The sequence below is a fragment of the Aquila chrysaetos genome, chromosome 12, assembly GCF_900496995.4.
Source record: "Aquila chrysaetos chrysaetos chromosome 12, bAquChr1.4, whole genome shotgun sequence".
In the NCBI taxonomy this organism is placed as follows: domain Eukaryota; kingdom Metazoa; phylum Chordata; class Aves; order Accipitriformes; family Accipitridae; genus Aquila; species Aquila chrysaetos.
Genome location: NC_044015.1, coordinates 27934641 through 27958635, shown reverse-complemented (window position 1 = coordinate 27958635; position 23995 = coordinate 27934641). Strand labels below are relative to the sequence as shown.

General features: G+C 39.7%; 1 protein-coding gene across 32 annotated transcripts in view; it reads left to right on the top strand.

Moving 5' to 3' along the window:
- The window catches only part of ADGRL2 (adhesion G protein-coupled receptor L2), a 393964-nt gene that overhangs the window by 220917 nt on the left and 149052 nt on the right, over positions 1-23995 (top strand). For 29 of the 32 annotated variants that reach the window (XM_030032161.2, XM_030032153.2, XM_030032158.2 and 26 more), the window contains exon 1: positions 13456-13561. The exons of 1 other annotated variant lie outside the window; for it this stretch is intronic. The gene's annotated coding sequence lies outside the window, so the exon portion shown is untranslated. Of the gene's footprint in view, positions 1-11634; positions 11798-12705; positions 12997-13455; positions 13562-23995 lie in introns of those variants that run through there. 2 more of the 32 variants (XM_030032143.2, XM_030032142.2) reach the window with 2 other exon arrangements.

Here is a 23995-nt window from a genome sequence, read left to right as displayed (position 1 = left end):
AATGTATGAAGCCTTCCAGCCACGGAAACATTTAAAATACAGTCCCCTTTGAGATTTAAATTTATTTTGGGATAAGGTAATTTTAAATCACATTAGGAAGGTTCAAAAGCAATATAAATACAGTTTTGAACTTCCCACTTGTTCTGAGTTGCTGAGTAATTGCACCAGACAAATGTTTTTAGAGTGGGCTTTAATATAACGAATGACAAAATTTACTGGATTTTCATTTATTAAAAAATGTTGTCAAGCAGTAATTATTTGAAGAAAATTGACAATTAAGAAATCTAACTAAGTCTCTTTTTGAAGAAAAATTAAACTTGATTTAATTCTCTTTGGAAAAAAAATGTTGACTTCAATAGAAGTAGGTCTGGGCAACTCAGAGTCGATTGGAAAATAAATTATGCTAAGTGCATCCAGACTCACTGAGCATCTTTAAGAAACAGAGTGTTCATAATGAACCAAAGTCTTCCAACAGCTTAATATGACTTTAAAATAACTAATATGAAAAAATATTACAAAACCTTTGTTGACCAGGTGTTTTCCCTTTTTATCAATACAATATATTCCTATAATGGCCATCCCATGCTCTGTCATTAAAATGTGAGCTTTCCTTTCAGGTGCTTTGCCTCAGACATATGGAATTCTCATCTGCAGTTTTTACTTCCAGTCTCCAAGTTAATCACACAGGGCTCCTTGAACGACAGTTTGCTGCAAACACAATTCCATACTCTGGGACTCAGTGAGTTAATATGAATTTACCAGAACAATTAAAAACTCCTTCTCCAAAACTCACCTTCAGTTTTAATCCGAGACACAAGATAACACATTTCCCTCTATCTGTGTTTTCTAAGTTAATGTTGTTGATGAGATTTAACAGGCATAACTATTTGTAGGACTGGGGATATGGTCCTGGTTCAGCAAAAGTTTGCTCATCTAAACCTGTGCGTTTGCAGAAGTGGGGCCTCAGCTTATGTTAAGTTACAGGTGAAAAGTAAGTATGAGGTTCCGATGTCCTGATGCCATTCATTCCCACCAATAATTTATTCCACATCCATATTCATTTTTTCAAGAAGGAAACAAACAATTCTCTAATATTGATTCTTCCCTAGACACAACTTAAACTTGAATTAGTTACTATGTTTGCCAATCTCTTGTTGTCAGCCTAATGCCTCTTGTATGAGTAACTACGTGTTTAATACAAATATTTCCCAGAAAGTTCAGATGAAACCACAAAACTAGTCCAGTTACATGCACTTCAGCCTCAATGTATGATGGAAAATTTTTCTCCTACCATTTTTTCCTTCCAGTTGCCATTGTCAGATCCCCCAGAAAAAATCCACAGTGATCCTCATCCATTCTTAAAATTAAATATATGCACATCGGTCTGCCTGGGTCAAAAATTCTACCGGGGCTGCATTACACCAATCCATGGCCCAATCCAAAAATACCTGTAACAGACCATATGCTATAGCTATCAGGGGGTGCAGTGGTAAAACTGAAAGCTGAATTTGGAGCAACATACAGGCTGAGAGCTATGCTTGTGGCTCAGTCTACATGACTGTCTTCACACTGTAATCCCAAGTCAAAGAACGTAGTAGGAGTGTGGGAGCTTACCCTTGGAGATCTCTTGAGTGAAGCACAAATGGCAATCTCTAAGTGCACTGGAAGAGTGAGTGACCAAATAAATTGAATGCATTCAATCACTTTTAAGACATCTCCTCCGCGTGTAGCATTTTGATGCTGTGCTTGAGTAAATGTATGATTAAATTTTTATTAAAAGGTAATGCTCCTGTTTTAATGATAGTTAATTATATATAATTAAAATGAAAGGATTAATAATATTAAACATTTCATCAGACGTAAAGATAAATATAAATACATATATTGTAGTATGATTAAATATGAATATATAATATTGAGCATGTATTTTCTTCAATGCATTATGTAAAATAGCAAATGAATAACATAATATATGAAATAATACTACATTCTGGGTACTATGTAAATTAAAGGCCTGGTTCAGTACTTCTACGTTCATAAAATCTATTTGATTTTGGGGGGCCAATATGCAAAGAACAGTTGAGGTAGCCTTAAAAATTATTATAAAAAGTCCCTATGAAACAGATGCTTACACTTCATTGCTACGTCACCTTTCCATGTGAAAAGTGAATTACAATGCTAAATGATGTACATTTTGGCCAGAAGAGATCCTTTTTAGAGTCACAGATTAGAATTTGGAAATACTTCATTTCTAGCTAACCCTGAATCCATACATCTCTATAGGCCTAATGTCTGATTTTCAGAATCTTTGAGTCGGGCCTTAAATATTCATACACAGGGTACTCCTCTCGCATGTCACTTGCTTATATCTGACATATATAATCTCATTCTGCCTCTTTTTTAAAAAGTTCAGTATTTAGTGAAGCAACAACACAACTTGATCTCTACCCATAGATACACCACGTTTTAAACTATAACACTCATTCCAGTCGTCACTTCTGCCATTAGATACAGCAAATCTGTATCTCCAGATATAAATTGCTATGAATCCCCTGAACCTTTGTCCTGTAAAATTTTGTGCATTAACATGGTTTAATAAGCTGAGAAATGTGTTAGCTTTTTAAATAAATCTTTAAATTGTGCAGTTTTAAATCAGAGAGATGTTTTGGTCTCTGCAAACCATAAAGAACTAGTATTTTTCTAACAAGATCTTAAGACCCTTGGAAGAATTTTAAAGGTTTTTATGAATCTCTGTATGCATTCTTTAGCTAGATTTTGGCATTGTTTCAGTGTAACTCCAGTACAACTCAATCAGTTTATTTTATAATTAAAAACAAGGAAATAGTAACAAAAATACATAATATATGGTACTCGTGTTTATAATAGAAACATCCATAAAGAAAGAAACATGTTCTAACTCTTCTCATTACCCCAAAGGGAATTGCATCTTTAATCACACAAAGCACAACGGCTTTCTAATTTTGTTTAAAGTGTTTCAGTACTTACAAAAACCAGATCAGGTTATTGTAAATCTAGAGCAAATTAGAATCATTGGCCTCTGCTCAGCTGTATTCAAGAATACTATGTAAATCATAAATTTAATGGCATACTAAGACACACATCTGTTTCTATTTTGTAGAAGTTAATAATCTAACTTCAGAGTATTTAAACATTACTTTCATTAACTGGAAAATTGTGAAAAATAGAGACTGCTATAAGTCACAATGTGTTGCTGCATTATGCTAAGGGAAATATAAAAATTGCAAGTCTATAGAGTAAAGCATAATTTTCTGAGAGATATGTGCCATTGTCTGTTTCATGACCTTGCAGCTCCTCTGTTTACTAGGGAAAACATAACTTACACAAACAGAGCTGCATTGCTAAGTAGAATCTGCACCTGCACATAGTAGATGTCAATTTATATTTTTAGTAGCAAATGTCTTTCACAACAAGGAATAGATGATGCCTTAATTTCCTAAACCTATATAGATAATGACCTAATGACTTTTCTTATAGTTAGCATTCTATATAATCCACAGATCAATATGCGTATTGCAACTGATTTTAAAGATATTTTTGTCACTAGACCTGATACAAATGTTGTGCTGCATAGATCAATTCCCAGTATATACTTATTTTTAGAAAACTTACTTTGTGGTCTAGTGTGTACACTATCTTATAAGTTGCTTCATACTATAGTTCTTACTGAAAAGTTTAGTTTATTAACAGATTAATACACTGTCTTATACTGTATCATAAATTAGGTGTCACGCACAATTTATATAATTTGCAAAGAACCAATTCTGTGTCATTCGTTGGAGAAATACATCACTGTTTTCAACTTTTGGTTGTAAAGACACTAGTTTCCCGAAAGGAAACAAATGTATTACTGTATATGTACTAATCTCTTTGGAACTGTAGCTGAATTCAATTGCAAGGCAGAATAGAGTTGGTCTGCCAACTTTAGCACTGTAATAAAAGATCTAATTTGTAAGGTTTACTATGATAATGGATTGCAAGGTGATAAATTTTGACCAATAAATTCCTTGGAAACTCAAACCTGGGTTGCACTAAGTGGCAAAGTTAAAATATGCAGAATATTAAATTAAATCTTTACTCATAAAAATTACAATGTCAAAAACCTAATTTCTTACAGAACTTTTTCTCTTCAAATAATCTATTTATTAAGAGACATCCAATCTTTGGGAAGTCAGATGTCACTTACGTGCTGTTTTGCTTGTGCTAAAATTACCTGCGGTAGTAGATACTTTGCATTAAAGCTTAGGGTGCATAAAGCTGAATGGGATTTATGTAAATAACTGTATGAATATGTATCTCACCTTTTACCAGTGATAATTTCAATGAGCTGTATTTGAGAGGGAATTATATTAATATATACAACTGATAGGGAATTTGCACATTAATTTTACTATCAACAAAAATTCTAAAGAAAGCAAATTAAACCAATGTAGCCATACAGAGAGGCGACAGGAAGAGAAAACAGAAAGGCAAAACTCAGCACCTAAATGGTACAATGCAAATTTGTGGTTTATTCTTCAGTAAGATTCAGTGGTTGCATATGCAGGAAATTCTCCCATTCCTGTGTAAATACATACAGAGTTATCACTTTGCTTTCCAAACATGCAATAAAAGCCTTAGTGTGTTGTCTTAATGATATATTAAATGTAGTACTATGATTTACAATATGAAAAGATCATATTTTGGTGCTGATTATTCAACATACAGCAGCCAGTGCTCATAGTGAGGTGGGGAATAGCATCTTAATTAATTATTGAATATATTTTAATATTTATAATTAGCAGTAGTACTAAGCAGTCAGTCGATGTTCCTCACAACAGGAGCATGGTTGTAATATCATTCTTTGACTGCAGTGTTTTTAGAAAGGCGTAACCATACCTTCAATCAGATTCAAATACTATTTGTCAAAAACATCGAGGTCTGTCAGAAGTAAATGATCATTTAATTAAAGAAAAAAAGGTGGAATATCTTTGATCCCTATACTTTAGTGATATTAATTCCCATGTGCTGCAGGTGTTTGTAATGTATAACAAATCATTACCGAAACAGAGGCTTTTATAGGCAGTTTCGGTGAAGGAAAATGACTGTTCTTACAGCTGCCAGAGTTACACCTGGCAATGTAACACAAGCATGACAAAATGTGAACTAGAAGATGTAAGCCTGGAAACAAATCTGGGTCTCCGTCTCCATGCTCTGCCCGTGCCAGCTGAGATGGATTGCAAAGCAGTGCTGATGTACAAAGTAGATGGGGAGCGGGGAAGAGACTGAATTTGCTGCTGTTTGTAGGCTCTCTGACCAGTGATCCATGATGCATCTCTGGTATCCGCTCCAGAGGGAGCCAATCACATAACTGTCAGCATTTCAATGGCAATCAGGACCAAGAGGAAAAAATATATTCTTACAAAAAAATATAAGAGACCAAGTCCTTGGTTTAAACCACAAAACAAAATCAAAGCAAGTATAACCAATCAACTGAGGTTATGAGCACTTCCAGAGTGGCATGGGAAACTGGGAAGCAGAACCAGATGAACTGTACATAAAGCACGACTTATACATCATCTTGATTAAAGCTACCAATTGAAAATTCTAAGTTAAAAAAGAAAACAACAATCCCCGCCCCCCACTTGTTCTTACAGAATAACACCTAGTGGCACACTGGGAAAACAGTATATGTGAACTGAAATATGCAAGTTTGGAAGCAAATATCGCTCTTATGCCCCACCTTTTGATATGAGAATTTGAAAGTTGCAATTATGAGGTGAGGAATTCCCAGTGGGAGATTCTTTTCTGTTCATGATTGATTGCGAGCACCCTGTTCTTTCCTGTTCATAACCTCTTACTATATCTCTAGACTTGATTATTGTGACTATGGACCAGATTTTCATGTAGGCATCGTATAGAATTCCAACAACTAGACTCCTAAAGAGAAGCGTGGAAGGAATTTAAGCCCTTAAGTTAAAAAACCCCTCTGCTTCAATGCTGCCTACCTGAGGAAGACGTCTCTGTTCAATAGGCACTTCCATGCTTTTATATTAAATTTTCCTACAGCTCTAATGCTCATCATGCCGAATGCTGCTTCACTCAAGATAAACCAGACTAAGGACCTCTGCGCCTGCATCATTGCTAAGGCTGTCTGTAAAACAAAGGTGAGCACTTAAAGGTGACAGTCAAAGGTGACAGTCATACTCTAAGAGCACCTGACACCCACCAACACAGCCGGCCTGTCACTAAACCCAGCAGTAATCATCACTGTCTTTTAAAGGTATAGCTTTGTTCTACAACCAGCAGTTAGAGACTTGTCCAAAGTGTGTGAAACAGGATCAGTTCTCCCCTCTGCCTGAAGGGATTCAAATGCATATTTCTCCCCAGCTAAACAGTTCTCTAATCCACAGCCTGATTGGAGATGGAGATATTCTCCACTTCTCCTGTTAAAGTCACGCACCAGGTGGAAAATGATTCAGGATTCACTGGGCTAGAAAGTGAGGGCACCAGGGGGAACCTGACTCTGTCGCTTAATGATTTGGGCAATCAATTGGAATGGGGAGGCCTGAGTTCTGGTCGGTGGTCCAAGAATTTGATGTATTTTATCCTATAACTTCGCAAGAAAATAAATTTAACCCTACCCCCAACGTAGGCATCTAAATCTTTATGGGTTTGAAGAGCTGCGCAGATAAAGATTAATAACTCTTCAAATCTTGGCCTATTCCATCAAGAACACAGATTTTTACAGTGCCTAGGATGATTATATTAGGTGCTTGAGTAAGAAGAGAAAAGCCTTCATGGATTCATACTTGTAAATACAACGGTTTGCCTTTGAATTCTCCATTCTTTGTTCATCTTTTTTTGCATTGCCTTTCATTTTGTGACACACAAGCAACAGAAGAGTGGCCAGCAACCTAGGTAATATTATAGTTAAAAGCACTCTGTAATGAATGTAAGTTCTAGATCTGCAACTGGAGTTTGATAAAGCAAGTCATAAGAGGTAGAGGGGTTTAACATAGACATCCAGTCCTTCTCCCATTCAGTTTCAAACCTTCCCATCCTGTTATATCAAGCAGTAGGGGAGCAAGAGATGAGCAGAGGTGGTGGGACTACGCAGTGACCTCCCCACGTGCCAGTCTGAGATATGGGGTACTTCTCTGGCTGCAAATTACCGACTGAAAGAGATATGGAAATTTAGCAAAGTCGTAGCGAAATGTATGATACAGTTGTGTAAGGGCGAGGAGGAGAAGGAGCTCCCCACCTGACAGCCAAAATTACATTTATTTTAAAGAGAAAAATCTATTTAATTTCTTACTATTCTCTTGAGCCTTGCTTCTTTCCTTAAAAAAACATTATTTGCTGCCCGAATGCAGAAATAACGCCTATGCAGATATAGCAGTTGGAGAAAAGGGAACCTAGAAATGTGCAAAACTATTTGGAGAATTGGGATCTCATGACATATCTCTTTCCCCAAAAGCTCAGCACTGCAGTTCCTTTCCTGGTATGATCGTTTCAGCTTCTGTGCTGAGCTTTTCATATGAAAACAGGGAATTGTACACGTCTCTTTTTAAACGTGTTCTGCTACGTGACTCCTAACAGCTCAATCTTGAAAACTCTTTGGCCTTTATAAATGCCTGCAGCATTAAACTGTAAACTTTTCTCCACCAACATACACCCATAAATACCCAAAGCCCAAAGTAAGGAATGTACTTCTTCAATAGCACTGAGCTCTGTCGCTGCCCCAGATTTACTTTTCAGAGAGTGGAGAGGCAACTGCAATGTCTTAGCATGAACATAAAAAACTGCATCTAAATTCACTGGTAAAAATCATATTGATCTCTTATAATTTATTAATGTGATACAAAAATTCTGTTTCAGAACACCTAGTTAATATGGCATACACAAGCTTTTGTTTCATAGCAGCATTTTTCTCTGAACAAGTTTTTTCTAATATTACTTAATTAAACAAAATTAAATTAATTTCTGTCTAAGAAACAAGAAACAACAGCTTTGTTGAATAAAATGATCTTCATTTTCTTGAAGCTATTTAAATTAAAAACATGACTTTCTACAGTTGGAAAAAAACCATCCATGGTTAAAATGTTTGAAGCCCATCAATCTCTTTAACCACACAGCTAATGTGTTCCTTCTGTTTTCTTTGAATGAAATCACCATGAGTGGTTAGATGTTGATTTAACATAAAGCAAATGGAAATGGGTGTTTCCTTAGTCATGTGTAGAATTTATTTTTAAAAACAATTAGCAAGTGTTATGAGTAAGTCAATGATTTTGTCATTTCTTAAATAATGATATAGATTATGAGTAATTAAAATTGATTACTGAAGTAAACTATGTAAAATGCAAATTCATATTACATTTATTTGTTAGGAACAGCTGCAGAATTATCTTATTTTATTGATGGGTTTCATTTTTTCCCAAGTGACACTAAAATCAATTACTTAGTTTAAAAGACCAGCTATCGTCAAGATATATTTCCAAACTTTTAAGACAATACATTGGACATTTCCTCTTATGGGTTGTATCCTTCACACTTTATTTACATAAATTTGTCTGCAAAATTAATTGGGGATTTTCCTAAATAAAACATGCAAAATTTTGCCTTTTCAGTTTTATGTTGAAATGGTAAAATCATGTAATGGTTTGTTACTTTTCCATGTACCATGGAAAAAAACCCGTGTCTTTACATTTTACCAATTAAACCGTGTCTTTATATTACACCACTTTCAGCTGATGCTACTGCACTACGTATATACAACCTCTTCTGTCAGTCTTTGCTAACATTACATCTAATTATAAGTTCATTGTTACGTTATTCACAAGAGTACATACAGATAGGAGGAAATGTCAGTTGCTAGTATTTAAAGTTCAGTCATAAAACTCCAGTAATAAAAAAATCGGTTGCATAAAGTCTGTGTAAACCATTTCTCACGGGGGAACTGACACTTAAGGCAATACAAAATATTATTTATCGAGATATTAAACCATTTTAAATTAACCTTTTTAAGAATAGGCAGATGTAAGCTGCAATTCTATGGCAAAAAAACCTCTAGTGGAGTCTACAAGATCATATTGCAGACATCATAATTTGGCTAATTTTTGACGCAAGTTAAATCATCTTTCTCAGATGCACCTCCTTCAAGTACACAGCTGACAGTTAAATCTTTTCCAGTTGTTACTGTCCTACATATAGTACCTAGAAATGCTAATTGATACACAGTTCTTGTGATTATTTCAAAAATTACTACAAATTTGCTTTTAGTTTAAGGACATGATCCAGCAGGTTCACCAAAGCAATGCCAGACCAATACACACAGAATATACAGCTTAACATGAAATGTTACAAAATTTAACATTAGTAAAAGAGGCAAATAAAATATTATCAAATGATTTTGCTAAGATTATAGCATTTCTTGTAGTGTTTTCAAGCTAGGTATTATGCACTGTTGCAGCAAAGCAAGATTTTAAGGAAAATCTACTTGTCTGTACTCACTTGTGGCGTCCATATGGAATGAGATACATATTTTATAGGGATATGGCAAAAAGCAAAAAGTAGGCAGTTTTAATAGTGAAAATAAACTTGATTCATTATAATTCCTTCTTATATATTAATATTCAAATCTGGCAATAACTGTGGCTGAGTAAAAACTAAAGTATCAGATTCAAGTATGCCATGGGTATACGTGTGTACAATTTTCCTGTTTTAAAGAAACAGATGCTGATTCATGTTAAGTAAAATTAATTGCTTGAATAATAGTATTTTACTTGCCAAAACAATATGCACCTCTGGCAGGTATTCTTATAATCCAGATTTAATGAGAATTAATGGAAGCACGTGTTTTCAAAACAAATGCTGAAAGGTCTCTGTCTGCATTTTTACCAATTGTTTAAAACTCAGTCCACTTCTGCATGTAGAAAGAAATATGATTCCAGAAGTTTTTGATGAAAAGGGGGACAATAAACTTCAATCCTGCAGTTGAATCCACGTAGGTGAATTCACTTCAACTTCAGCAAATACTAACACAAGGCCTAGTTCTGCCCTTCTTTTCAGTCTTTTTGTGGGTAAAAAAGTTTTACAGAAACCAACAGACTTTTTGGTCCAAATAGAAGAATTCCTCTCTCTCACATCCTCTCAAAGGAAAACTGCCAACCCCACATAAAACTTCTATTCTTGACTGTTTTCTGACTAAATCCTGCTCTCATCAACTAAAGAAAAGGCTGTTAGCTCAGGGCTATCATTGCTTATCTGCAATTACATTTATTTGACAAAAAAAAAAAAGGAGGATTTGTTAATGATATGTTTTAAAATGCCAGTAAAATGATAGCCGATCAATATGTATATCTTTATATTTCTCTGTCCCTCCTTTTAAGCATGTTTCTGTAACAGATGCATCCAACCCTTTCAATGAAAATCAGTTTCTAATAAAATACATTAAGATGCCTGCATGATTTAATTCTATTAGAAATGTATAAGGGGTTATTTAGGGTTTATACATACATTTATAAGGATATTTTCAGCAAGAAAGAGCAGTCGACTGTAGTAGGGATACACAAAGGACTTAAAAAACTGGGGAAAAAATAGAGTACCTGCTCTTTAGCTACATTTTACTCCCACAGTAACCCATTCTTTTAACTTTTAACTATATATAGTAGGTACAAAACTATCACACAGACACACGATCTCCTGCCCTCCCATGCTGAGTTTGGTTTTGAGGCAGTTTGCAGATTTAACCCAGTTGAAACCGGCCTCAGGAAGATGCACTGCTCACTATGGCAGAACTCCTCCTTTGGTCCTAAAAGCCTGGGACTGCTCTTCCACTCCCCAGTGCCCTCGACAGGTACTGTGAGTTGAGGCAGGTCAGCGTGGCTATGGCATGCCCGTATTTCAGCGATTTTTAGATACTAATCCCTGGGATTATTGCTAGCACTGTTGAAAGTTTAATGTGGCTTTGAAGAGCCCTGGACCAGCTCTATCATTCCTACTACCTCATGTTGCAAGGTCTCAAAAATTCACTTTCCTTTTAAACATGTCACGTTTCTCCTTAATACATGTCACAACTGTCTAAACAGGGACGCTAATTGCACAGGTATGCAGAGAAGTCAAAATAATTAAGTTAAGAAATAAATCATTACCATTAACAAAGGTAATGGTCCTGATTTCCTGGTGTGGTGTGGGTGTTTTAAGCTGAATTGTCAATATGCTTTGGACCTAAAAGAGTTGACCAAGCCCCGAGAGGTCCCGTCCGTGCATGGACGTTGACAGGATTTCATTTCAGTGCTGCAGCTAGAAAAGGGAAGGGGGTGGCTAAAAAAAAAAAAAAAAAGCCCCGAACCAGGGGGAGGGGGGAGTTACCAGGACAGGTCTGCGCTGCTTTGACCTGCGGCCGTACCTCGGTTTCTCCCCAGGGCCCCCGCAGCCGCCGGCTGGTTCCGAGCAGCCCTCGCCCAGCCCGGAGCCGGCGGGCAGCGCAGCCGGGCGCTCCCAGCCGCCCGCGTCCCCCCCCCCGGGGCCTGGCCGCGCCGCGCTCCCCCCAGCAACGAGCCCTTGCTAGCGCCCAGCTGCTTCTCCCGACCTTGAGAGCTGGGAATTGTTCATGTTGCGCATCCTGAAAGGTCAGAGCGGATCCTCGGGATTTTGCATCAGTACAGAGGGAAACAACCCGACCGTACCAACGACCCCGAAGCCTGGTTTCCAAGAGCAGATTTTGGGAAGGAACGCAACAGCGCTACTAGACCGCGTTTTGTCTCTGAGCACGGGAGTGAGTCAACTCGGCATCCTTTAAATCGTTTCCAAGTGCTGTTTACCCTGTCCTGACATGTTTTCCCCGAACGCATCGCCGTGCTTCGCAGCGCCGTCCCTGACGGCCGGTGCGGGCCCAGCGGCGCTCCGCACCGCGCTCGGCGGGCGGGAGCCGGGCCGTTCCCACGGGAGGAAGGGAAGGGAAGGGGCCAAAAGAGCCGCGAACGCACCGGGGAGCGGAGATCCCCCTTCCTCCCGCCCCTCGCCTGCTCTCGCTCGCTAGCCGCCCAGCCCGGTGAATTATTTTGGGGTGCAGGCGGGGAGGGCGGGGGGATGCATCCAGTGGCGCAGTGAGTTGGCCCGGCCCGGTCAGCCCCGCTCGGCGCAGCACCCGAGCAGGGCCCGCCGCACAAGTTCGGGTGCGCGGTCGCGCTGGAGGATACGGCCAAGGAGAAAGTGCCGCGGAGACGCCTGCCGGCCTGCAGCGCGCCAGCAGCCGCCGGGGAAGGGAGAGGGGGCGGCGGCAGGCCCCAGGCCCCAGGCCCGGGAAGCGCCGGGGCCCGAGGCGCCGGGCAGGGGCGCCCAGCGGCTCCGCGGCGGCGGGCGGGCGGCTCCGCGGCGGTGCGCGCCCCTCGGCAGCCGCGGCGATGGGGCGGGGAGCGGGCAGCGCTGGCGCGCAGCCGATCTGCTCGGCCTTTGGTGCCGAGCGGCCGGGCGTTTGTTATTAGCCTTCACCCCCCCGGCTGGAAGAAGAGGGGGGGGAGGGAGAAAAAAAGGCAGGAAGGGAGAGATTTTTGTCCTTCGCCGGTGCTGCTCTACGTGATAATATGTTTATATGATTAGCTGAGCCCAGGGGTGGGGAGCGGAGGGAGAGGGGGTGGAGATTGGAGGGGGAGGAGGCTGGAGGTGACTCCAGTTCAGAGCCGGCGGAGAGTCTGTGTCAGGACTTCGCAATCCCCAGTCACACACGGAGAGGTGCATGAGCAAAAAGGAGGCTGCGATACAATTCATTGGGATTTTTTTTTTTTTTTTTTTTTTTTTGGTGTGTATGTATTGCGTTTTTCCCATTGCTGCGCGCGTTACTAGCTCAGCGCCCGGCGCCGGGTCTCCAGTCGCTGGCGGGGCAGCAGCACCGGGAGGAAGAGGAGAAAATCCGAGGAGGGGCCGGACCCGCACCCCGCCAGAGGCCAGAATGTCATCCCGGGAGATGTAAATCCGGTCGGTGCGAGCGAGAGACACAGAGGAGGGGGGGTCCATTGTAACATTTTCGAGTTGTTCCCCGCTACTCCCGCTGCTGGCATCGCGTTCTGATCGTTGCACAGAAAGGACTCCAAAGGCTGGGCACACACACTGCGCGCTGCGCTCGTCGTCCTCTCCGCTTCGTTTTTTTTTTTTTCCAAAAAATCGAATTTATTTTTTGTGTGTGCGTGCGTGCGTGCGGGAGCCTGGCTGTATCGTACGTTTCGTGCGGAGCGGAGTGTCGGAAGCCGCAGGAAAATGTTGACTTAGCCCCAGAAAAGCCTCCCGGCTGGCTGCTTGGAGGAGAAGCCGCCTTCTGCTCTGCGCTGCCCCAGCCCGCCGAGCCGCAGAGCCAGCTGCCTCCCGCTCCCCGCCCGAGCCCGGCGCTCGCCCGCCGGCTCCCCGCGCCGCCGCCGCCGCCGGAGCCCCGGGACTAACTCCGCCGCGCTCTCCCGCAGCCCTGCGCTCGGGGCGGGGGGGTGACCCGGCTCGCGGGTCCCGCCGGGGCGAGAGATCCCGGCCCGCCTTCGGCTCCCAGACAGAGGTAAGCGGAGCCCCGCGCTGCAGCCCCGCCGCTCGCTTCTGCCGCCGCCTGCTCCCGACTTCTGGCGGTCCCCACCGAGCCGCCGCCGGGGAAACACTTAACTTTAGGGTCTGCTTCGTCTGCCGGTGCCCGAGGCCGCTGCCCGCCCCCCCCCCCCCCCCCCCCCCGCACTCCCGCGGGCGCCCCCGCCGCCGGCGGAGGAGGGACGTGCCCCTCAGTGAGGCCGCGGCCCTCGGGCGGGAGCAGCGCGGCGCCGACGACGACCCGCACGGCCGCTCTCCTCCCGAGCCGAGCCGAGCCGGGCCGGGCCGCCCCCCCCCGCCCCCCCCAGGCCTGCGGAGGGGCCTGCGGCAGCCGCGGCGGGTCCACGCAGCCCCCGTCCGCCGCCGGGTGGCCGCCCCGCCGCCGGGGCCGCGGGGCCAGGGGTCCGCCCGCGGAGCAGGCCCCGCCGCGGCTCGGTGCTCGGCGGCCCGCATCGCGCAGCGGGGAAAGTTGCATCCGTTCAGTAAATAATTACCTGTTGCGGGTTTATTTTTGTAACTCAACCGAGCGTCCGTCCACCAGCCCGTGGGGGGTGGGGGGGGGGTGGCTTTGGGAGCAGGAATAAATTACCCTTTGTCGGCTGCGGAGTGAGAACAACTTTTTTTTTTTTTTTTTTTTAATTTCTATTTATTTTCACATGTAGAAATCTAGGGCCATCTGGAGACAGAAAACAGAGTGTGTCATGAGGCACCGTTGCTGTGTCTGGCTCTAAAAATAACATCTTGTTGTTAGTCTGCGCCAGCCCTGCTGGGGTTTGAACGTGGTTTGTCAGAAAGTAAAGAGATCTGCTGGTGCTCAGGTGTGTTTTTCTTTGCATAGAAATGCCCCTGTGCGCAGCGGAAGGAGCCCTGCAGAACAAATGTTCTGCTGTTTGGTTTCCTCAGACGCTCCGGCTCCCTCCTTTTGTTGCTTGCCACGAAAAGAGGTGCCATTTCGCATCATTCTGCAGAAATTGTTTGAATTAATGCAAGTGTGAATTCTTACCGTTTGAAGGAGGGTATTAGCATATCAAAGGTTTCTTAGCTCCGGCTCAATTGAGAAAACTTCAGCTTGTCTTCCATTTGCTTCCAAGCAGAGGCCCAAAGGGCAGTGGGAATTGTAAAGGGGTAAAATGGGGAGGTGGATTTGGGTTATGTTTCTGAACTTTCGCTGTTTCGCAATTATGCCAGTGAAAAACAAGGTCCCTCCGCTGCAGAGCCCTTGCGAGCACTCGGACAATTACACTCTATTGATTAATGGTTTGTTCCGAGGGAAAAAAGTGACCTTTTATGACAGGCACTGTTGCGTGGTTTCTGATGTCTCCTTTCTGTTAGGGGGATTTAGAAAGCCCTTTCTACCGTGCTCGGGCTCTGGGTATGGCCTACACGGTACTGTGTGCGGGGACTGAATGGGGAAGACCTTCTAATTACTTCAGGAAACAAATGAAATCTTGTAATAAAAGACCTCTCGATTCCAGACCTTTGAAACGAATATGCTTCCCTCCTTAATGGGTGGGTAGGCTGGAATAATAGATATTTTTATGGAGAGTTTTGAAAGAAGTTTTGATCGCCACCGGCCATATGCTTCCATTTCCTTTTTATTCTAGAAAAAGTGAAAATGAGTAATTCCTCTAATCTCATTTAATCAGTGAGACAATGTTTACTAAGATAACTTAATTTGCGGTTAGTATTGCCCTGTAATAAATAATTTGAAACCAAGTATGGGAGGAGTGCTGATTTGGTGGCTGTGTAGTAGTATATTTATCGCATTGTAAGTTGTTTTACATGACTACATATTTGCAGTTTTTCATTTTTTTGTTACTATTTCCTTGAGTTTGCAAGGGGATGTGGCCCGGCCTACCCTGTTATTATCTTTGCAAGTCAGTATTCATGATATAGCAACGCAAAAGCCAAGCAAAATCCAGTTATCTGTCAATAAGTTGGGACCTTTTCCAGGGACCAGATGTTTCTTGGGGACTGTATTCTGGTTTATGTCTCTGGCAAAAAAGAACTTCCTATGCCTTCCTTGCCTATTCCTTCCTTCCAAACCTTTTAGTTCAATGATACTGATATTGAACCATACATTTTGTGTTTTTAAAAAGTTGGTTTAAGTGCTTGGTGTGTAGCATTTGGTCTGGTGTGTTGGTTTTTTTTTTTTTCTTCTGGTTCTCCATTTGATGGTTGGGGGGGGGGGGGGGTGTCTCTTTTTAAGCCATGAAAGTGATGTGCCTTTAGAGTAGGATGTCTTCACTCATGCTTCAATTTCCTTTCATTTAATGAAGGAGCTGAATATATATGCTATGTCTTGGTGAAAAACCCTGCAGTTAATGAAATAATTTATATAGATTTTTGTTATTCTTAAATGGACGCGACCATTTGGGCATTTTGTAAATAAATGTGTTTAGTGGTCCTAAAATTGCGTGTCATTACTTTCAGGTAATTTTCAGCAGTTTATTTACCTAATGTCTTCAGCTGTCTGAAGTAGTACCTTTTGGTGGTATAAAAGGAACATATTGATGTAATTGCCATTATCACACTTAAGTTGCTGTTAACTAGTCTGCTTTGAATGCGGAGTGCTATAAAGAAAGCGCATTATCCTTTCAGCTGTTAGGGATAATCTAAAAATTGTCTTGAAAATGTTGCACTTTGGTTTATATGATGGCAACCCCAAACTCGACAAATCTCTGAAGGTAAAAAAAAGGTAGTGGAAAGAAGATTTTCAACATTCAGATGACAAAATTGGACCACTTGGAGCAAAATTAATGTGCTGCAGCAGCACTTCAGCTGCCATTTTCAATCACTGTGGGTTACTGTGTGTTGGCAACAGCAAAAAAGCGTAGACATTCATATAGCTCAGGGAGCTGGTACTTGGGGGAATCAGGATATTGAATCATGTGGGGTAGAACAAACCAATTACTTCAGGTTTTGACTTGAGAATTTCCAGTAAACATTTTTTTCTGGCTTTTGGCTCCCCTGCTCATTAATAGACCAACATCAAAGCAGGCAACCAAACTTCCAAATGTTATAAAAACTAATGTAAAGATACAGATCTCACATGTAGTCTTGCAAGTCTTAATTTAAGACAAGCAGTTGGAGTTTTTATTGCTGCAATTTTCACAATCAGCAGAGACATTAACACCAGGCTTCTGGGTGTTTCCCTTCTTAAAATGAGCAAGAGGAGAGCTTTAAAAAAACTAAAGTTTGCTTACTTAGTTCTTATTTGATCACTTCAGAAGCTTTCTCAATGTTTTATTTATCTCTTATTGCTTTTAATGCATAAAGTCAGGAAAGGGGGTTACTCAGGAATTCTAGTCTCTAGTAAGCAAGCACCTTATTAAAATTTAAATAAGTGAGGTAGTATAGTCTTAGGAGTTTGTAGTCTTTATGGTTAGTAATATGTAATAATAAGATTATTTTTATTTCTGAAAATGCAATATGTGGATATGACATTTTGATTAATATATATTTTTAAAATGTAACTAGTTATGATGAAGAAAAAATGCTACAGTCTTGAATGACAGCTTTTTAGAAAGGTCCATAATTTTCCATAAGGATATTGGAAAGAGAAGTCTCTAGTTAGGCAAAATATTTATCAAAGTTATGTTTGCAATACATTTCTATATAGTGTGTCATAAATTCATACAAAAAATAATATCCATCCAATATAAATAATTGTTTAATGTTTAGAGAGGGTAGAAACATAATTGTAAGGTTTTACTGAAATTTGGTCTAAAAAGTTCATGTATTTCCAAGCCCTCGCTCATCCTGTGTCCACCTAAGATGTTGACATACACGTAAGAAAATACTGTCAACTTCTAGTACGGCTCTTGCTGAGGATAGCACCATGCCTAATAATAATAATAATGAAGAACAACCTACCAATAAACACCTGGAGATATTTTATAGCAAAAAATGCTCTATGTCTCCTCTACATTTCCACTGAGGAATATCTGTGGATGACTGATAATACAAGAACTGGAAGTAACAATTAATGACTTTACCTGGTGAACTGCAAGAGAAGTTAAACTGCATCTGGTATATAATTGAAATCATATTCATGCATAGGTAGACAAGCAGTCAGTTATAAAGCAATACACTTTAGAGCAGAGGCTAGTGAAATTTATAGTCAGACGTGTTACTTGGAGATGTCATGTTAAACAGACTCTTTCGAAGCATTTTATAGGATTGATGTTTGTGATGTACAAAAGCGATTTGAAATTGCAAGAAATTCACCTTTTTAAGTATTTATGTGCAGCTTTTAAACTTAAAAGCTGTCTGTTATTTTTTTAAAACACTCAGTTTGAAACAAGTAAAAGATTTAAACCATCACGGTTGTAATTGGATGTCAGGAAAACTGGAAAAACAAAAAGCTATTTTAAGGCCATTCTCAATACTCTTAACAATCGTGTTTAATATTTAAATAGTTTTCAAAGATAGCTGCATTTTGTTTCCAACAGTTCTTAAAATAAAGCTAGTAGGTGGCTCTGTTGGAATATTGGTAACTTGCGATTTAATGTGAATATATACCTGGGTTAGAAAATACTTCCAGTCTTTATTTAGCATATATGATTCTTTTTAACATTCATTAAAAAGGTGAAAGATGACAGGCTTAAAGCCCTTTTCAACAGATAATTTTCTTGGAGTTCATGGTTTTTTTCAACCTGTAATGTATGAGATGTGTTTCTACAGCACAGGCTGTGAAGATTGTGTCAGTTACTATAAGCGATTTAGTTATAGAAATACACTTCCTTAATGAATGGTAAGGTCTTACAGGATTCTCTAGATGCAAACTGATAGTTAACCAGAAATTGATTCCTTAGGGAAAAAAAACAAACAAAAAAAGCCTTCAAATTTGGAATCATAGCGTCTTCAGGTTATGGATCGTTACATTAAATGGAGTATTTTATGGGTCTTAGAAGAACGTGTAATCTGCATATGTCATGATTTCTTTCTTTTTGATTTTCATAAGGTACTGTAATGTTTCAAGTTACTCTAGCCTGCTGTTTACCCAAATTATTTAGAAAGGCACAATAATCAAAAGCATTGCAGCCTGACTGAAGCAAGCACAGTGCTTAACACCTGCAGGTAGAGTGCAGTCTCCAACAAAATGCTATTGATTGTTATCCTGGCACAAAGCAAGCTTAAATACAGTTTGCTTAATTACAACAAAAATTGGTTTTTATGAGTAAGGTACTTCATGTTTGGGGAATGTTTTGTGTGTCGTCTGCTAAGTAAAATCCCACCACACTTGTATAAATTTGTTCAATTATCAGAGCAGCTAAGAGGAGGGAAAAAAAATCAATTTACCCTGAAAAGCACCAGAAATAAGATTACCTTGGCTAGTAGGAACTCGCCAGCACTGTCTAAATTGCTTAATATTATCAAACGTTGCCATTTTTCATGTTCAATAAGAAGGATATTGACTATTCTACATGTCCAGGTCTGCTATTTGGCTATTTCTTTATAAGGTATAAGCATGTCTTATTTTTATTCCTACAATAGCAGTTACAGATAAATCAGAGGATCTAACAATAACTTTATAAAATAGATGGAATAATACCATTCACTGGAGAAATAGTATTTACTTGAGATAAGTGATCACAACTAGTTTTTTCTCCTGTATAGCTTGTTGTTCTTGTAACAGACAAATGTAAATACCTTAGCAGACATTTCAGAGTGAAAGGCAAGAGATAAAATGTAATTACTTTTCAGGGTGGCCCTGACTATGCCCGTGTTCTTGTCTGTGATACAAAAAAAAAATCTTTGCTCATCACCTCAGAATATGAAGGCCATAGTTACTTCTGAATATAAAAATATTTTCTGATTTTTAATGTTGACCTCAGTATTTATCTTTAGCTCTTCTGTGTAAGCTAGAATCCTTATAGCCGTAAATTCTAGTCGCTCTTACCCAACCGAGCATTTAATAGAGCACCTAATGGACTCTGCTCCTGTATTTTTCTTGAATGCATAACATCTTGCTTCATTCAGTCACCAAAACTAACTTTGCTACAAGGACAGGCAACACGACAAGTTAGAATCAATGGACCATTTGTAGGTCACAAAGTCAGTTTACTGGAATTTCAGAGGAAACTGGTTGAAAAGAGAGGACAAATGTCACTTTGAATAGAGATGTTTAAATCAGACTTCTGCCTTAGGGTAAAATTTAGGTCTGTTGTAGCCTAGATGTAATGTCTCCCTCTACAGAGCACAGCATTAATCATGGCTTGACAAGTGATCATGGGCTGAGAAAAATAGGGCCTGTCTTGGTTGTGTGGTTATTTTTTTTTTTTTTTCTAATCTTAATCTCTTAGGAGCACATTATAAACACTAACATTTACACAAAAAGATTTAAGTATCAATGTCTGTATTTCAGTAGTGAAAGTAGCTAGCTTCAGAGAAAATCTAGTTAGAGCTAATAAGAAGCTACTTAGGTTTCTTACGTAGATGCAATATCAAGAATATTTTCCTTTTAACGTAATGCAGTTTTTTGTCATAGGAGATTTATCTTACGCTATTTCCTCATACAAATATGGTAGAGTCTAGGTCTGCCTGTTTTGTCCCTTGGTGTACTAAATAACTCTGAAATTACTGTCTTTTCACTTCAACAGTGTTTTTCAATGTGTTTACCACCCAAGAAGGACACTTTCTTTTGCCCAAGCAGCCATACAGGGAAAAAGTGGAACAGTTTTTAAAATGTAATGCAGGTTGACTTGACACTGATCAATGTATATGAGTTTTTTATACTATGTTTGTATTTTAATGATGTGTTACTTGGCCACAATGAGCAACAAAAGCTGGAGTGAAATAACAGGAATGAAGACTGCTATTTAAGATCCTGAATTCTGATACTGTACAAATAAAAAAATGTATTTAATATGTTAATTCGTAAATTAGGGATGTGTTGATGCTTAGATTAGGAGTTGGGAGTGTTCATACCTTTTATGGTAAAGAAGATAGTAAAGAAGGGAATGTTCTTATTTCCTGGGCTGCTTCACTGCTTTCTGTGGTGGAGACAGTGTAGGGAGCAGCTGAGCACTCCATGTGCACCGCTGCTAGAAAGGTGTATCTCCTTAAGGTACAGTTAGGTTTCTATCTGCAACTATTGAAAAAAAAAAGATATCAGCAAAGTAGCAGCAAAACAATTTATCACTGGAGAACTGTGCTTTAAAAATTAGGCTACTTCTGTTTATTTAGTTGCCTCTGGATGTGATAAAAGCCCAAATCTCTCATTTAGGGTAGGCTGCTGCTTTCCTTTGTGCCCTCTGTTGGTATTTTCCTATCAGTTGACACCTCAAACCGATTATTGCTCTGAATCTAGATGACAGAATAATCTAACGCCGATTACTGTTAAAAATTGTTTCTGGCAGCTGGGGAGGGGATGACCGACCTTGCTTCTGACTATCATGCTTGCTTTGCTGTTGATGGGATCTGGTGTAAATAGAGAGTGAACCTTACTCTGAAATTAGTACTGCAGTGGTGGAGAGAGATCACATGCCAGAAGGAGACTTTAGTTCACCTTTCTATATATTCTCTTATAGTATAATATTTGTCATTTTTTACAGCATAGCAGTCTACACTGGTGTGAACAGTGTTCAGAAACAGCTCCCTTGCAATAGGCAGCATTGCTTCTAAATAAAGTGACATTTTAAGGAAAGATTCCCGAGAGCAAGTTCTGCTGTTGACTCTGCATTTCTCTGGCAAATTCCCGATGCCTGTGTTGATGGTAGGCAGAATTATTTTTGTCTCAACCAGGCATCCTTTTATTCATTCTTCTAAGCTTAATTTAGACTTTTTCTACACAAAGTGACCAATTTGGAAAACTTTGCTTTCCCAGAATGAATAATGATTGCATCTTCAGTTTGAACAAAGTGAGTGTTCTCTAGAAGACCAATTCATAACTATTTCATTGGTAAATTTGTCATTTAAATATTGAAGGGCAGTGTCTTCTTCAGCTTTGATTTACTTCAGTCTAGTAGGTGTTTCTTAAACAGAGACTGTCAATTGGTGAGGCTGATTCTTGTGTAAATCAGTATAAAGTGCTTAAAGGAGAGAAGGTGCCTCGGCAGTTGAGATGTATTCCTGGCTGAGCTGCTGTGCCAGGAAAATGGGCTGAGACTGGGAGTTTTTTTAGAGAGGGAGGGGAGTTGCTGACATAATTTGAAAGTGAGGAGAAATCCTTTTGCCCTTCAGGCAATAATCTTAATCGGTGCTTGAACAGAGCATCATCTCTCCAAAATGTTAGCTTTCTCCCTCCCTGCTCCCCCCTCTTTTTTTACTTCCTCATTCTTTCCCTCATTTGAGGAGGTGTATAATAGTATCTGATAATAATCGGTTGTGGATCCACTGTTAAAGATATTCCAGCAGCAAAGAAGAGCTCTGTATACACCAGTGTCATCATTTTGAACACCCCAAATTTGTCCTGCATTTGTCCCATGTAGTGACTGTAGCCATACAATAATATCATGAGTCTGTTTCCACTATTTTTTTTTTTTTTAAAGCTGACATTGAAACCTTGAAAGGTTATATTTTGGAGTTTATTTTTCCAGTGAAAATTAAAGTCACATGGGGCATATGTGACTTTATGCCCTATGCATATGCATTTATTTTATGAGTATTCTTCGTAAGTCTAATGGCACTACTTGCAGAAGTAAAGAAAGTGGGATTTGGCTCTGTAAGAGAAACAAAACCACAAGCATACTTTCATTCTTTCCATGTTAGAAGAGAAATTAATGTTGCCTCATGCCTTTCCAGTTTTTTGAGTGTGTGCTAAAGGTTACGTAGGACAAAGGCTTAATTTTGATCTGCTTAATATTTATAGCTTCATTCACTGAAGCTTTTTCCCATTTGCGTTGAAGGGATTTTTATCTAGAAAGCTCATGCTATTACGGTGAACAAACTTAAGACATCTTAAGGTAAGGATAATGTCTTCTGGAAGAAAAGCAGTTTACCTCTAGTTGGATGAAAACTACATAGTTGCTTCATAATTTGATATAAATTGATAGAGACTTTTTTAATTTTCAAGATAACATTCAGTTCAACTGCTTTTTAAACTTCGGTGGAGTGCATGTGTAATTGTATCTGAAAGTGGCATTGGGTTTTATCTCCCAGCAGTAAGTAGAATGAGGGATGCTGATGTTTGTTTGGTTTTGGGTTAGGGAGATGCATCAGATAGGATGAATTTGTTTACTTGTTTGGGGTGGTCTTTCATTTCTGTTTGGTTCTGGGTAAGCAGAGAAATTTTTTTTTTCTTTTTTTCTTTTGTTCTCTGTTTTTTTCCTGCCCTGAGAGCATTTAGGTGACTTTGAAAAAGAAATCTGTGTATTTTGATACAGGAAGGACTAAAGCTGAATGTTTAACTTTTCTGAGGGGACAAGAAGAGACACAGAGCTGGAAAAAAAAAAGAATGTTTTCTGTGTTAACTCCTTATGTCGGATAACATTGGAGAAGGATTTCTGGGGGAGTTTCTTTAAAATAATGACTGATTATTTGGGTTGCTATGCTGGCTGTTACCCACATTTTTCACATATTTTTGCTCATTCTTCTTATTACCTGCAGAGGGAGCTTGTATATGAGATAATCAGGGTAATCAAGGCATTCAGGGCTGAATTGTTTCCAGTAAGTACAATTTCATTTCACAGTGCCTTCTCTGTTATGTGGAGCAGAAAGGTTGTGGAAGATAGCTTTTAAAAAGGCTGTCCATCAGTAACAGTAAATAACAATGGGCAAAAATTTTAAAACGTCAGTAAGCAAAAGCTGACTTTAGAAATCGTTCATATTTCAAAGAAGTGCCTTTTTATTGAAGGCTTAGAAAGGAACTGAGGAAAACAATTTTTGCATGTCGAGGTGCAAGAGGACAGTTTTGGTACTCTGTATGACGGGAAGCACATTTTTGTTGCATAAACTGTCTTCTCTGATTCTAAAAATGTCATGTCAGCGTGAGAGAGATAACACAGTACTTTTCAGGTCTTCGGTACATCTCGTGCAGTGTAGTGTGCTAGCCAGAAAGCAATAGGTAAGTCTTTTCTATTTACACAAGCAGTGTTATGAATCATAATCAAGGTGATTGCAGATGCAAGGCTAACTGTTAATTTTGCTTTTTCTCTATTATAAAATATAAAAAGGTGAATGAGTCTCATCCAAATATAATTGATGAATTCATAATCGGACTAAAGCAGGCAAACAGTGGTAAGGATTGCTGTCTTAAGCTTTAAAAAATATTGACAACAAAGAGCAAGGAATATCATAACCTAAGTTTATTTGTAAATTGTAACTTAAAGACCAGCTTGAAGAATCAGAAATACTTATTCTAAATAGTGATTTTCCTTAATCTAGCACAATGAAAGAAATGATCTGGTGTTTTGCAGGTTTTAGAATTTGTATTATAATTATCTGGATGGTGAAAGTGTATGATCCT